We start from the raw sequence: 13,218 nt of genomic DNA on the forward strand, positions 1-13,218 counted from the left end.
GTTGATGCACGTCGTAAAACTAAATATATAGCCTCGAAGACGCAATATCTCGGATCTCAAAGATTTACGTGTGAGGTTTAAGATATAAAGTGGCAAGTATGGCGACAATGAGAAGAAAATGTATACAAAAAAGAATTCCGTAGGTGATTTAATTATCTAATCGATTTTAAAAAAAAACTTATCGTTTCAAATTTCTGAATCATCAATTTTATCTCGGGACATTTTTCCGTTTTGTTCGTTCTGTTTTCCAGTAAAATAAAATCAAGATATTTTCAGAAAAAGGTTCTACATTTTTTAAATCCTGATGATATGAAAAATAAATATTTATCAAGGTATCAATCTATTCGACATTTATCCGATAACTTTTAATACAATCTCAAAAATGAATAAAAATAAAAATAAAATTTGAAACTTTTATTTATACTAAATAAAATGTATGACTGAAATCCAATATTGTGCAGAATAAAATTTCCACTATTTTATTAGATAAGCAACATTGTTTTGATAAATAAATTACATATATTCTATACTTTACGTAACAAGCATAGATATCTATGATGATACTCGGGTATCATCGTCAGTATTATTATGAAAAAAAATTAATAATAATAAAATTAGCATTAAAAATAGCTCGCTCATATTGCTTTTTTGTTACTAACAATGATACGAATTGTGTTCAGCAAGTACGATAATTAGAAAAAATTTTTTTTTCATTAAATTGTTACGGTTGCTTGAAGTGAATTTAAACTATAATTTGAAGCATTTTTTTAACACTTTTTAAATAGAATAAAAACATCTTAAAAATTACTGATTTGCATAGTGAAAGAGTGATTAAAAAAAATAAAGTGCTGAATAAAAATAACCAAAAAGTCACACGGTAATTTTGTGTTACTATGGCTCCAAGTATTTTTAGGAAATTTTCAGATTTTTTACCTTTGTTTTCCTTTTCAAATTTTGTTTTTCATTAATGTAACAATTATTTTTGAAATTACTAGTAAAAAAATTGAATTAAATTTAATATTTCATTTTTTTTAATCCTCACTATAATAAATTCGTGGAGTAAAAAATTTAATTTTTAATATTTTAAATAAAACTTCTTTTTACTATGCGAAATAGATCGTTTTTTTCTTGTAGACATTTCAATTTTCTAATCTTTCAAATTTCTCAAAAATACTCGTAAATGTTTTGCTACTATTTCGTACACGGAAAAAAGAAAACTCGAAAAATTACAGTATATAATGCAACGTCGCGCTTCGTGATAAAAACTGAAAAATTACAGTTTCAGATTGTAATTATTATAGATTTTATAAGAATTACATTGTATAATGTAATATTTACATTGAAAGCTCTGAATATTAAATTAAAAAATTGAATTTAGAAAAATGTTACTTCGAACTGTAATTTTTCTAGTTTTGATTACGACGGGACCGATTTTACATTTTATACTGTAATTTTTCGAGTTTTCTTTTTTCCGTGTACGGCAATTTTGAAAATTAATTTTTCCATTTGAATTTAATTTGTATTGAAGCGTTGCAAATATTTTTTAATAAAATGTTAAAGACAAATAATTTGTACCGTTTTTTTTTTTTTATTTTTTAATCTGTGAATATTTTATTTGAAGTGATACTTGGAATCTACTGAACATTTGAATTTTTTGCGGTTATAGTTTACTACAAGATTTAATATCTCAGCGTGTAAATACAAGAGACAAAAGGAATATTCTTGACTAAAAAAAAAAGTAAGCCTTTTCATGTTCTGATGATGAAAAACAAATAAAAATAAAAAAGAGATGTACTTTGAAATTTCGTAATATAATACTTTCTCTTGTATGTGTATTTCTTCGATGGATTTTTAGGTATACCTAATCGTCTTAGGTAAAAGTTTTTAGTTTACGATTTGTATCTTAAGAATCAAGGAGATAAAAATATTAGAGCTCTATTTCTTAGAACAATTCTAATAAAATATAATGTCTAGGTATAGATTTCTTTAACTATTGAATACTATACTTGAACCGTTGCAAATAAAGGGATTCTAAAATGACAAATATTTTAATAATTAACTCGGACAATCTTTTTTATAAAATTTCACAATTAATGATTTGTTTCTAATTAATTAAAAGCATTGTACATATTTTTCCCAAACTCTAAGTAGCTAATTAGTCTGCAGTAATACTTATTTTAATGCCATAAACTATTTCAGAGAAGAAAAGTCTACTTTATGAATAATAATAATCTTCGTATAAAGCATATTCAAAGCAACTCTTTGAAATTTATATGTATTATAAATTCACAAAAGGGTTTAAAATTTACAAGTCCGTTTTTGCACTTCACGATAATGATGATATTACAATCAAACTTTATAAATCCATTGTGTATATAATTCCTAAAAGCATACAAAAAGCAAAATCGGATTTTAGAATAGTTTTTAAGCATATAATATTACAAAAAAGTTCATTCAAATCAAATTCAGCGGCTAAAATGTAAAGAAATAAATTATAAAACTAATTTCCTAAAAAAGATAATAATCTAAAATTTTTTAATATATTCTCGTTGTATTTTTTATATATATATATATATATATATATATATATATATATATATATATATATATATATATATATAAATCAAGTGTAAAAATCTTTACCATAAATTTCAAATATTTGATTAAGAAATCAACGGGACGTTTTTATGTATAACATTTGCATATAAATAATTTACAGCATATATTTGTCATGTGTACAAAAATGAGTATGTTTTCTAACCAAGAATTTATAATTTGAATTGAATATTTCATTCTGGACTCTACGGTATTTAAAGTTATCTTGAGATATTCTCATTCTATTCTATAGATCGACCGAATTGAAATAGACCTGACCAAATAAACACTATTTTCACAACCGCACAACTTGTAAATTAGAGAGAACAATTTCGCCATTGTATCGGTGAATCAATCACAAAGTCTCAATTCTGTAATTTTAGCTCTTACAAAATTAATAGTTCAGTTAATCTTCGTAAATTTTCATAGGTGGGATGAATATGTTCAACAATTGTAAATATTTGTGAAAACCAGGTAATTTGTGATAGCTCTAATACAGGAATCACAATAACTCAATTGTTTTGTATAACTTAATTGCGCGAAGGTAAAATTGAAAATGAATTTATCGATTTCACTGTGCTAATATAATATACACTTTAATGATACAGGCGTTTTGTTTAAAGACGAAAAAATAATGAACAGATTTGTTTCACTTTCAAATCTATTAATGAATATGTTTACAGAAAATATTTATAGTAGTAATTTACAGGGTTAAATCTGAAAATTTTCAAAGTTCAACAAATTAGTTATTTAATTTTTTAATCCTTTAGTTTGATAGAAATATATTTCACTTTTGTAAATCATAATATATTTCAGGTGAATTTTTTGACAAACCTTTCCATTGTAGTTCGTCTTATATTGCAATTTTAAGAAAATTTTGGCATAATTTGTTTTATATCATCAAGTCATCTCAAAAAATAAAATCGATCTGAAAATTTATTTTTAAATCTGTATAAATATAATCATTATATTATTGTTAATTGTGTAGTATATATTACAATTTATAGTGGCTTTCATCAAAAGTCGTTATGAGAAGGAAATCAAAAAATAAGAATTTTTTTTCTAAAAAAGTCAGGGTTCGCACATTCACAAAAGTGATATTTTTTATGGTTTGACGTTTAATAAAAAAAATTAGTAAAATGGGTGACCCTACAAACACATACCTGCAACTTCATACTGATTTCAAATGCAAAGCGCTTCAAATTTTACCTGTTACAACGTCTTTGAGCTCTTTGAGTTCTCATTTTTTATTTTTTAAATTCTGAAGCTGGATTCTATATTTGTTCAATAACTATTTTTTATTTAAATTATCCTGTAGTCTTTTTATTAATTGGATCAAAATTTTTTTAGATTAATTTATTAAATTTAGGCATGCAAGGTTGTACAAGTTAGCGACTGCAATAATGCAATCTGTCTATGGTCAAGTTTAATCAAAAATTAACAAATGACTAACTAATCAAAAACAACTAATAATCATTTTTATCAAGCACCGTAAAGCCTTTTAAAAGTTATGTAAACCACGGACCAAGTAATAGAATATCATACTATGTTAATGAACACTGCCGTAACATTAATTTTTTGGAGGTTTTTTGTCAACTCTTTTATTTAAAATTAAAAAAAATTCTGTGTTGATTCACTAATATATTTATAAACCAACCATTATTTTTTCTGTTTTCTGTGACGCAATTTTTATCATTGAAATTTGTAATTCTAAATTTGAATTCACAATTGTAATTTTTAGATGCACAAAGTTTAAAGGCATTAAGTAGATGAATAAATAAATATTTTCAAAAAAATATTCTGACAATAATTATTGCTATATTATTTGTATAAGAATTTGTCATTAGAAAGTAATACTGTGATATGTTTTATTTGATCTAATTATTTCAATAAATGTATAACCATACAAAGTAAAAAATTTATTGAACATACAGCAAAAAAGGGTATGATGCTGGAATAATACTAGTGAAACGTTGTATGATTGAATAAAGTTAAATATCACCCAATATTGGTCTTTGTTCATTTGAAAATACTTTCTTACAATTTTGTATATAAAAAGGACCTGAAGTGCTAATATTAAAAAGTGTAGAGCATACTTTTGAATAAAATGCAATCTAACCTTATGTACTCTAACATGAATAAATAAACTCTCGAATTGTTGCACAGCGGAGAGTAAAATCTAAGAGTTACGCTTCATCAAAATTCAAAGTAGCTTGATTACTTGGAAATGATAACGAAAGGTGGTGAATACAAACTAAAGCGTGCAAAAGTATCAACATTTATATAAATAGACTAAAAGAATAGAAGACATACATTTGAGATTGAATCTTTAAAAATCAGCAGTACAGTGGTCACGACAACAAACGACAACCATTGTGTCCAATTAGAAAATTCTATTACGTCATCTGGATCGTCAAAGAACTAACAAATGACTGAATTGATACATACGATAGAATCAATCAAGACTAAATGTATATTATACGAAAGTTTAAAACGGAAGCTTGTGAATCTAGTAAAAAGTTCTAGCACAGCGAGCAATTTAAGACCAATTTACATTGTCATTACACCCAACGGTATTTTCTCATTGGGGGGGGGGGGGCACGCTACGGCAAATTGAAAGCTATTAGATTCGATAACTAGTCTAGATTGAGAATGTCTTTGTCTGTAACACAGGCATAATCTCTTGCCTTGTATTTGCAGATGAAAAAAATTGAGTTGTTAATCCAGTAATCGTTTTTTGCGATAATACTCTATTTAAATTAAAATCGGACAGGAGGGGGCAAACAGTGTACTTGAGGAAATACTAAGTTTTTAGGTACTCAAATATGCTGAATCTTTTCTTTTTTAGTTGTCTTTATGGTAAGTAATAAAAAATTTGGTTGACACGCCAATAAAAATTTTGTATCCCTAAAAAAGAAAAAAAAATTATTTTCCAAAAATAAAATGACGTTGAAAAAATAACATCTTCTTATCAATAATTCTTCTAAAAACCCTAGACAGATGAAGAAACTATACAAAGAAAATGCTCGCTGAAGCAATATAATCTTCGTAAAAACCAAGAGAGCAGAAGAAAAAATAGTCAGAATTGATGCTTTCTGGGACTTCAAAAGGTGGAGAACTGATAAGAACTCAATTTTCGAAAATTGGGGTCAAACCAATAACTTCCTAATTTTATTAAATCATTGATTTTCATAAAATAAAGTTCAAAAGTGTCCAGGGCGCTCTTTATTTGAAAATTTATTAGGTGTAAAATTGCAAACATCTGAGAGTAGAAAAATTTCATTCTTTCAATAAATTTCCAATTACTGTAGTCAAAGCAATTTTATGAATTTTCATTTTTTTAGCTTTAGGTTGAAAAAATTAGAAGAATAATTACTGAAAATCATCAAAATCACAAGGGAAAAAGTCATTTTTGGAATTATTTAGTAAATTTACGATAACGATTCTTCATAATTTATAATTTTAAACTATTGTTTTTAACTCACAAATATTCTCATATTGTTATTAAACTGATTATGTAAAATTGATATTTCATGAATACCAATATTTTGATATTTATAATAATAAAATATTGAATTACAATTCGACAATTTATTTAATCTTTGAGATGAATTTATTAAATATGAATTCAACAAATTTTTTTGACATGTCGAAAGATTCTAATATTGAATTATATATTGAAATTGAATAGAAATTCTATAATAGGACGCATCAGGACCAGAAAATCACTTGATGTCAAACATACTTTAGTAAAAAATCATGATGTAATGTGAAATCAAACAGACTTAATCAATCAAGATGATTGTTTATTTCTAAATTTGAACAAGTATAGAAAGTTTTGATGGTTTAGATTTTGTTTTTACTAAAATTATAAATCAACATCCTTGATTATTAACTTAATCCAAATATTTAATATATTGTCACATCTTTTTTAGCATCTCACAAGTAATTTTTTTAGTTATCTCACTGTAGTTAACAATGATACCGTTGAATATTTTTCGCATGAAAAACAATATTGTTTCGCATAAAGTTTTTATGGTGATAAAAAAGTTAGAAACTAGAGATGTCAGTATTTTTTTGTTTTAAATTATATTTTGTTAAATAATGTCGGAACTGTGAAAAAAATTTACTTCACAAATGAAATATGTTAATTTTCAATGCTTGATGAAAAATCCTGTAAATCTCGCTAAGTATGTCATTAATTTTGTGAATATCAATTTTTTTTATAAATTGTATTATAAAAAAAGCAAGCCAGTAAATGAATTTTTCAGTGATTTTTATCTCAGGATATTTTCTTTTAGACTTAAGAATATATTTTTCTCCCTGAAATGCTCTTTGCGATCCAAACTGCGATTACCTCTGACTGAAACTACTCGACTGTAAAATAAAAGTTGTACTTTGATCAGAATATAGAAAGTAATTCAATTTTTGTAAAACATCTGTTTGAGATGTATAAACAGATTGTTGCATATTTTGAGAATTTGATTATTAAAATTTTGTACGATTATTTTCCTAATAGCAGCATTTTTTTATTAAATGACAACTATTGAAAAACTTCATTGTTAAATTTATGATTTTACTTGAACAAAATATCTTTCCCATCTCTTTATTGTATATATTTTTTATTTTATTTCATTTAATTCTGTTAAAAATATTATCAATTCAAATAACAATAGCAGTATCGTTATTTATACTTATTTTTAAGGTATATTTATAGCAACCTAAGTATATACTAAATGATTGGAATATTTTTTTTGCGATTAAAAAGACAAAAAAATCGATAGTGTCGCTGAAACTTTCAAATCGACTATTAAAATTAATTAGACATTTTTAAAACCTAATAATTTTATCACTATTTTTATATTTTCACTTGCTCCTTTTAACTATTTTTATCTTTTACGCGCTCAGAAATGGCTTTAATTGGGTTGATAACTCAATAGAAAGTATCAGATGAATTATGTGTCTTTCTTTAATTAAGATAATTGGCATCTTGTTAATGCACTCGAATGTTTTATAATTAGCTTAACTTTGTTAACGTAAATGTTTTTAAGTAAGTAATCATTTAATTAATAAAATCATAGCACATTAAGAAATTATAAATCTATCAACTTTTTGTAAAGATTTCAACTTTAAATTGAGTGCATTTAAAGTATGATATATAATATTTTGCATTATAAATAAGTGCCCAATAAAAAAAAAATTATTTTTTTCAGAGACTCAATATGTATTCATACACGTATAATATTGTTGTACGACAACATTTGAACCGTAAAAATGTTACAAAGGGAATGGAGTTGTGTGTTGATCGACGATAACCGAGTCCGTGGTGACAGTCGAGTTTGTCCGTTGATTCCCGTGGGATCCACGCGTCTTGATAGCACGTAGAAAGGACACGTATAGACGTTATCGATGTCTTCGGCGTGTCTTAACGTCTTTTCTTATCTCCTTTTATTTCATCCTTTGCCATTATCCTCCCCATGGGTTTACAAGTTTCGTATGTATAGTTTACTTTAGTCAGACAGAGTAGACTTCCACCATATACTATCATCTTTGAAAACTCTCTGTGACATGACGAATTGATACTTTATAAGAAAGCACTTTTGCGGACAGGAAAAAAAGTTTTTCTATTTTCGATTGTCTCGTTTCTTCAACTTTCCTTTATAAGATCAGTATATTTCAGTTACTTATGTTGCTTGAAGGCTTCTTAGATAATTTCAGATCTATATTTTTATTTTTTCATTTTCGTTCTATATTAAGGATGTGAAAAATCTGAAGAGAGTCCCTAGCATCAAAATTAAATGACCTAGTCTCGATTTTAAACGACTCTGCTTTTTCGGCTTCTTCACAGTTATGGAAAATTTTTATATCCATAGATATCGATTCAAATCTAACCGGATATTCTTCTCACGAATCTTACGCAACAAAAAAGTTTATTAGTGATAAGAAAAAGCTCGATAAAGACCTTAGCACGAAAATTATTTTATATATTTTAGTATTGAAATCACATAAAAAAAAAAAATTTACTTTAATCAAGTAAATAATGTCGAAAAACTTCATCTTTTTGATTTAAATAGAAAAATTCTTAAGCTAAGAAGTTTTATTGATTTAATTAAATTTTACTTAATTCAAGAATTTTTCGTTTTGATTCAAGATAATGAAACTCTTCAAAATTATATTCTTGGTTTAAGAATATTTCTGTTTATTCAAGTTAATTTTTTTTTCAGTGCAGTGATCGAAATATCGATAATATCAAAAATATTTCGTATATTAGCCGAATTTAAGGCACACACACATCACGTGATTTAAATTTCTAGTTATGAATTAATATTAAGTTTCTTCCACAATAATTGAAAAGTTATTTTTTTTATGTTCTAGGATTGTTGATTGAGTCTGTTTGGAAAATATCGCGTACTGTTTAAAGCATGACAGAAAAATTTGTAAGTATAATTGAGTTGTTTTTTTTTTAATGAATACAATAATAAGACAATTTTTCTTTAATATTAGATTGTAAAAAAATTAAGTAAGTTTTATTATTCATAAGATACAAAAATGTAAATAAAACATTATAAATAGTTTATATTTTGTGCATTATATCAATAACTAAAAAAAAATTTATACATATAAATATTGTATGTACTTTTTTAATGATTTAAAAGTATCAATAGGTTTATTTAATAAGTCTGAAAATGTTAAAGTAATATCTTCTGTGAGAATCGTGAGAGAAATTTTATGCTCGATCTATTATCAGGAAATGGTTGCGAAGTACAAACGAGTTACTATTTCTAAATAAGCTAAATATAAAATATATAATAAGGATCGTAATTTTATTAGAAGGTAAAGCTGAAACGAGATTGAGAAAATAGAATAAGAAGAAATAAGGCCATGATAGATAATAGACTACAATCGTTCTAAAAAAAAGAAAAATAGTAGATAGCAAAAATTTTATTTTTATTTTCCGGTGTCTCATAAATTCAGCAAGGACAACGACTTCCACCAGTTATCTATAAAAAAAAATAAGACTGTACAATTGTCCCCACAAATAGATTAGTTTTCCATAACTTAACTTACGTGGATTGCAGTTTTCTCTTGAATAGAGTATTTTAGACTATTTTTCAGAGTTTAGTAACTCGAATTCTTATCGGTAGTCTACAATCTAATTCATGAATTAAATCTAATTCATTTGTTTCATTTCTTCTTAGAGCTTTTTGTTACTTGATTTCTTATCTTTTTGTTTAAAATACCACTGTTGACTTGAACTCTTTCTATTATTCACCGAAGAGAATCCTCTGTAGATATCCTTACAGATAAAAGCCATAAAACTCTATAGTTTTTTTCATTGGTTTTAATAAACTTTTATATTTTCCCTCGACTATTTTTAGCCATATAAATTTCAGAGTTTTGAGACTGTTTGACTATAAAACTCTTAAAAATAACAGTTAAAATTCATCATAGAACAGCTCTAATGATACCAATTATATTATTATTTATAGAAATATTAAATTTAAATTTACAGAATAAATCTTATAAATATTGATGACTAAGTTTGAAATATCTGTAAATGGATAACTCACAATTCTAATTTAATTTTTATTACAAAATATGTTTCATCAATTACTAAAAAAAAAAAAAAAAAAAAAAAAAAAAAATATTTCATATAAATTACATACTTTTATTTCAAATAAAAATGTAACAAACAGTAGTGTTCGAACCGCCAAACAGAGCAGACGTGTCTGTGTACAGTGAGAGTGGTTCCAATACAACATATTGTGTATAGTAAGTGCGTAATTAATATGACAGTGTAAACCCCAATCTAAGTAATTAAATAGCAATCATTTATACTGATCCGAAAGACCTCTAGGTCGAAGAATCCCGAGGGGCTGGACACAACCTCTTACTACGGAGGTTTCCTTCCCCTCATCAAGAAAAATACAATCACCAAACGGAGTTTCCACAAACTATGCCATCGCCACAAAAAGTGATTTCTTCCCTACCAAAGACTTTGCAATTATCGTAGACGCGGTTGAAGGATTACCTATCAAAGACTATGTTATGGCAGTGGCAAACAAGATCACAGCAGCAAATATTCGATTTATTTCCAGAATATCTAACAATCGTATTTGTATTTATCTCGCTAGTAAAGCAGTGGCAGATGAGCTCATTGACAAACACAAAAGCATCACTGTGGGAGACAACACCCTAAACATCCGCCCCTTAATTAACAGAAGCAAGAGAGTCATTTTCTCAAATGTCCCTCCGATTATCCCACATAGTTACCTACAAGACGCTCTAGACAGACTAACAGTCAAAACAATGTCTCAATTTTCATTTCTAAGAATTGGTATAAACGAGCCAGGCTTTTCCCGCATAATGAGCTTCCGTAGACAAACATACATTGATCTGGATGATATCAACAAAATTCCGGAATGCATTCAAATTCCATTCGATGAAATGATATACAACATATACCCCTCCACTGACTCACTGGCTTGCTTCGTCTGTCATAAGGAGGGGCACTGGGCCAAAGACTGCACTGAAAAAAAGAACAGTTCTCTAACCACAAATAACTTAACAACAGAGAGAGACACACGCAATCAATTGCCTGTCATCGACTTCCTCAACAACAATCCCCTTCCTCTAGAAGAAACTATGGCAACATCAAGCACATCAAACTCTATCACAACTTTGATGTCTCCCCCAAAACAAATTCCTAACGACCCAATAGCCCCAAAAACACCTTACATCAAACGCTCTCGCCCAGATTTACTAACTTCGGACCTATTCATGGAAAATGAATCAAACAACAAAAAAAACCATTAATCACCACTCAAAATAGTCTCCCAAAGAAAATTAAAACCTCTAGAGACCGTAGTCCAGCCACTAAATTTTCAATTCCTGCATCTATCAACGAAGAAATAAACAACAACCCAGAGAAATACAAATACGATAGCCACCAGCTACAAAACTTATTCGATAAAACAACAGGATCTAAAACAGTTAAAGAATCAATAGAAGAATGCAACTTCGACCCCGAAGCTACATGCACAATGTTAACTAGACTCTACACCCACCTATCAACCAAAAGCCAAAAAATCAGATTCTCTAAACTCAGAAACAAAATAATCGAAGAATTTAAATTAGACCCGATAACCAAACTCCCAACACCTTCTGGGTCAGAATCTGAAACAGATCCCCATGAAATGTAAACCTAACCCCAATCCTATCCTCATAACACAACTTAAATTATAATGTTAATAATCCAATGGAATTTAAATGGAATGTCCAAATAATTTGAACTCTTAAAACTATTAATTGAACACAATAAACCTGAAATCATCTGCATCCAAGAAACGCATTTCAAAGACGACTATTTTACACCAATAAAAGGTTACAAGTGCTTCCACAAAAACAGAGTCATCCAACATGCTAGTGGAGGGGTAGCAATATACATACGAAACAGCATTCCATGCTCCCAAATTAATCTCAACAGCAACCTAGAAGCTGTAGCAACTACAGTACACTGTTCCCATAAAATCAACTTATGCAACCTATACATTCCGAACGCACACAACTTAACTACTCAAGAATTAAACAACATCACAAACCAAATAAATCACTCCTGCATCTTCCTCGGAGATTTCAATAGCCACAACTATATCTGGGGGTCACAGAGAACTGACCCCATTAGAGGATTCATGATCGAAAGCTGGATCGATTCCAACAATCTCAATATTTTAAACAACGGCTCCGCAACACACTTTAACATCTCTTCTGGAACAGAAAGTAGCATTGATTTGACCCTGGCTAGCCCAAACCTATGTCAAAACATCACATGGAGAGTCAATGACAACCTCTACGACAACGACCACTTCCCAACACACGTTGACATCGAAGAACGTAGAAATAATCACCCCAAACCCAACCCAGCTAAATAGATCTTTCAAAAAGCACAATGGTCTATTTTCACCCAAATCGCCGAAGAAAAACTAAAAACAATTCACACATCACAGCTTAATCAAACTATTGACAAAACCCTAGACAACTTAATCAACGCTATCAAAGAGGCCGCAGACCTAAGTATTCCTAAAACCACAACCGGAAAAAACAGAAACTTCGACTGGTGCACAGAAGAAACAAAAAAAGCCATAACCGATAAAAAAGAAGCCTTCAAGAACTACAGGAAAAGTAAAACAGACATATCCCTGCTCATCGAGTATAAAAAATGTAGGGCGATCGCCAGAAGAAAACTTAAAATGTCCAGAAGATCATCGTGGCAAAACTTCGTATGTTCACTAAACTCACAAACTCCCTCGGGAGTGATATGGAAACAAATCAAAAAAATCAATGGTAACAAAACCAACAACATATCAACAACTCTCTACAACCAAGACAATGTCCCAATCACCGAAGAAGAACAGAAAGCAGAAATCTTAGCAGATTCCTTCTCGTTCAACACCAGTGATGAAAATTTCTCACAAGCCTTCCGCAATAAAATAACCAACCAACCAAGTCCAAGTAATGATTACGAAATACCAGCCCAACTCCAAGCTAACCAGAATGATGAAAACATGCTAAATCTTCTTAACGCTCCATTCACAATGTCTGAACTTAAAGAAATCCTTCATT

The 13,218-nt window shown here is 28.3% G+C and overlaps 1 protein-coding gene across 3 annotated transcripts in view; it reads left to right on the top strand.

The window, feature by feature from the left end:
* The window catches only part of LOC123261028 (CD151 antigen-like), a 92,755-nt gene that overhangs the window by 18,475 nt on the left and 61,062 nt on the right, over positions 1-13,218 (top strand). For all 3 annotated transcript variants that reach the window (XM_044722498.1, XM_044722500.1, XM_044722499.1), the window contains one exon: positions 8,971-9,032. The gene's annotated coding sequence lies outside the window, so the exon portion shown is untranslated. The remainder of the gene's footprint in view (positions 1-8,970; positions 9,033-13,218) is intronic.

Source organism: Cotesia glomerata, linkage group LG3, assembly GCF_020080835.1.
Source record: "Cotesia glomerata isolate CgM1 linkage group LG3, MPM_Cglom_v2.3, whole genome shotgun sequence".
Lineage (NCBI taxonomy): Eukaryota > Metazoa > Arthropoda > Insecta > Hymenoptera > Braconidae > Cotesia > Cotesia glomerata.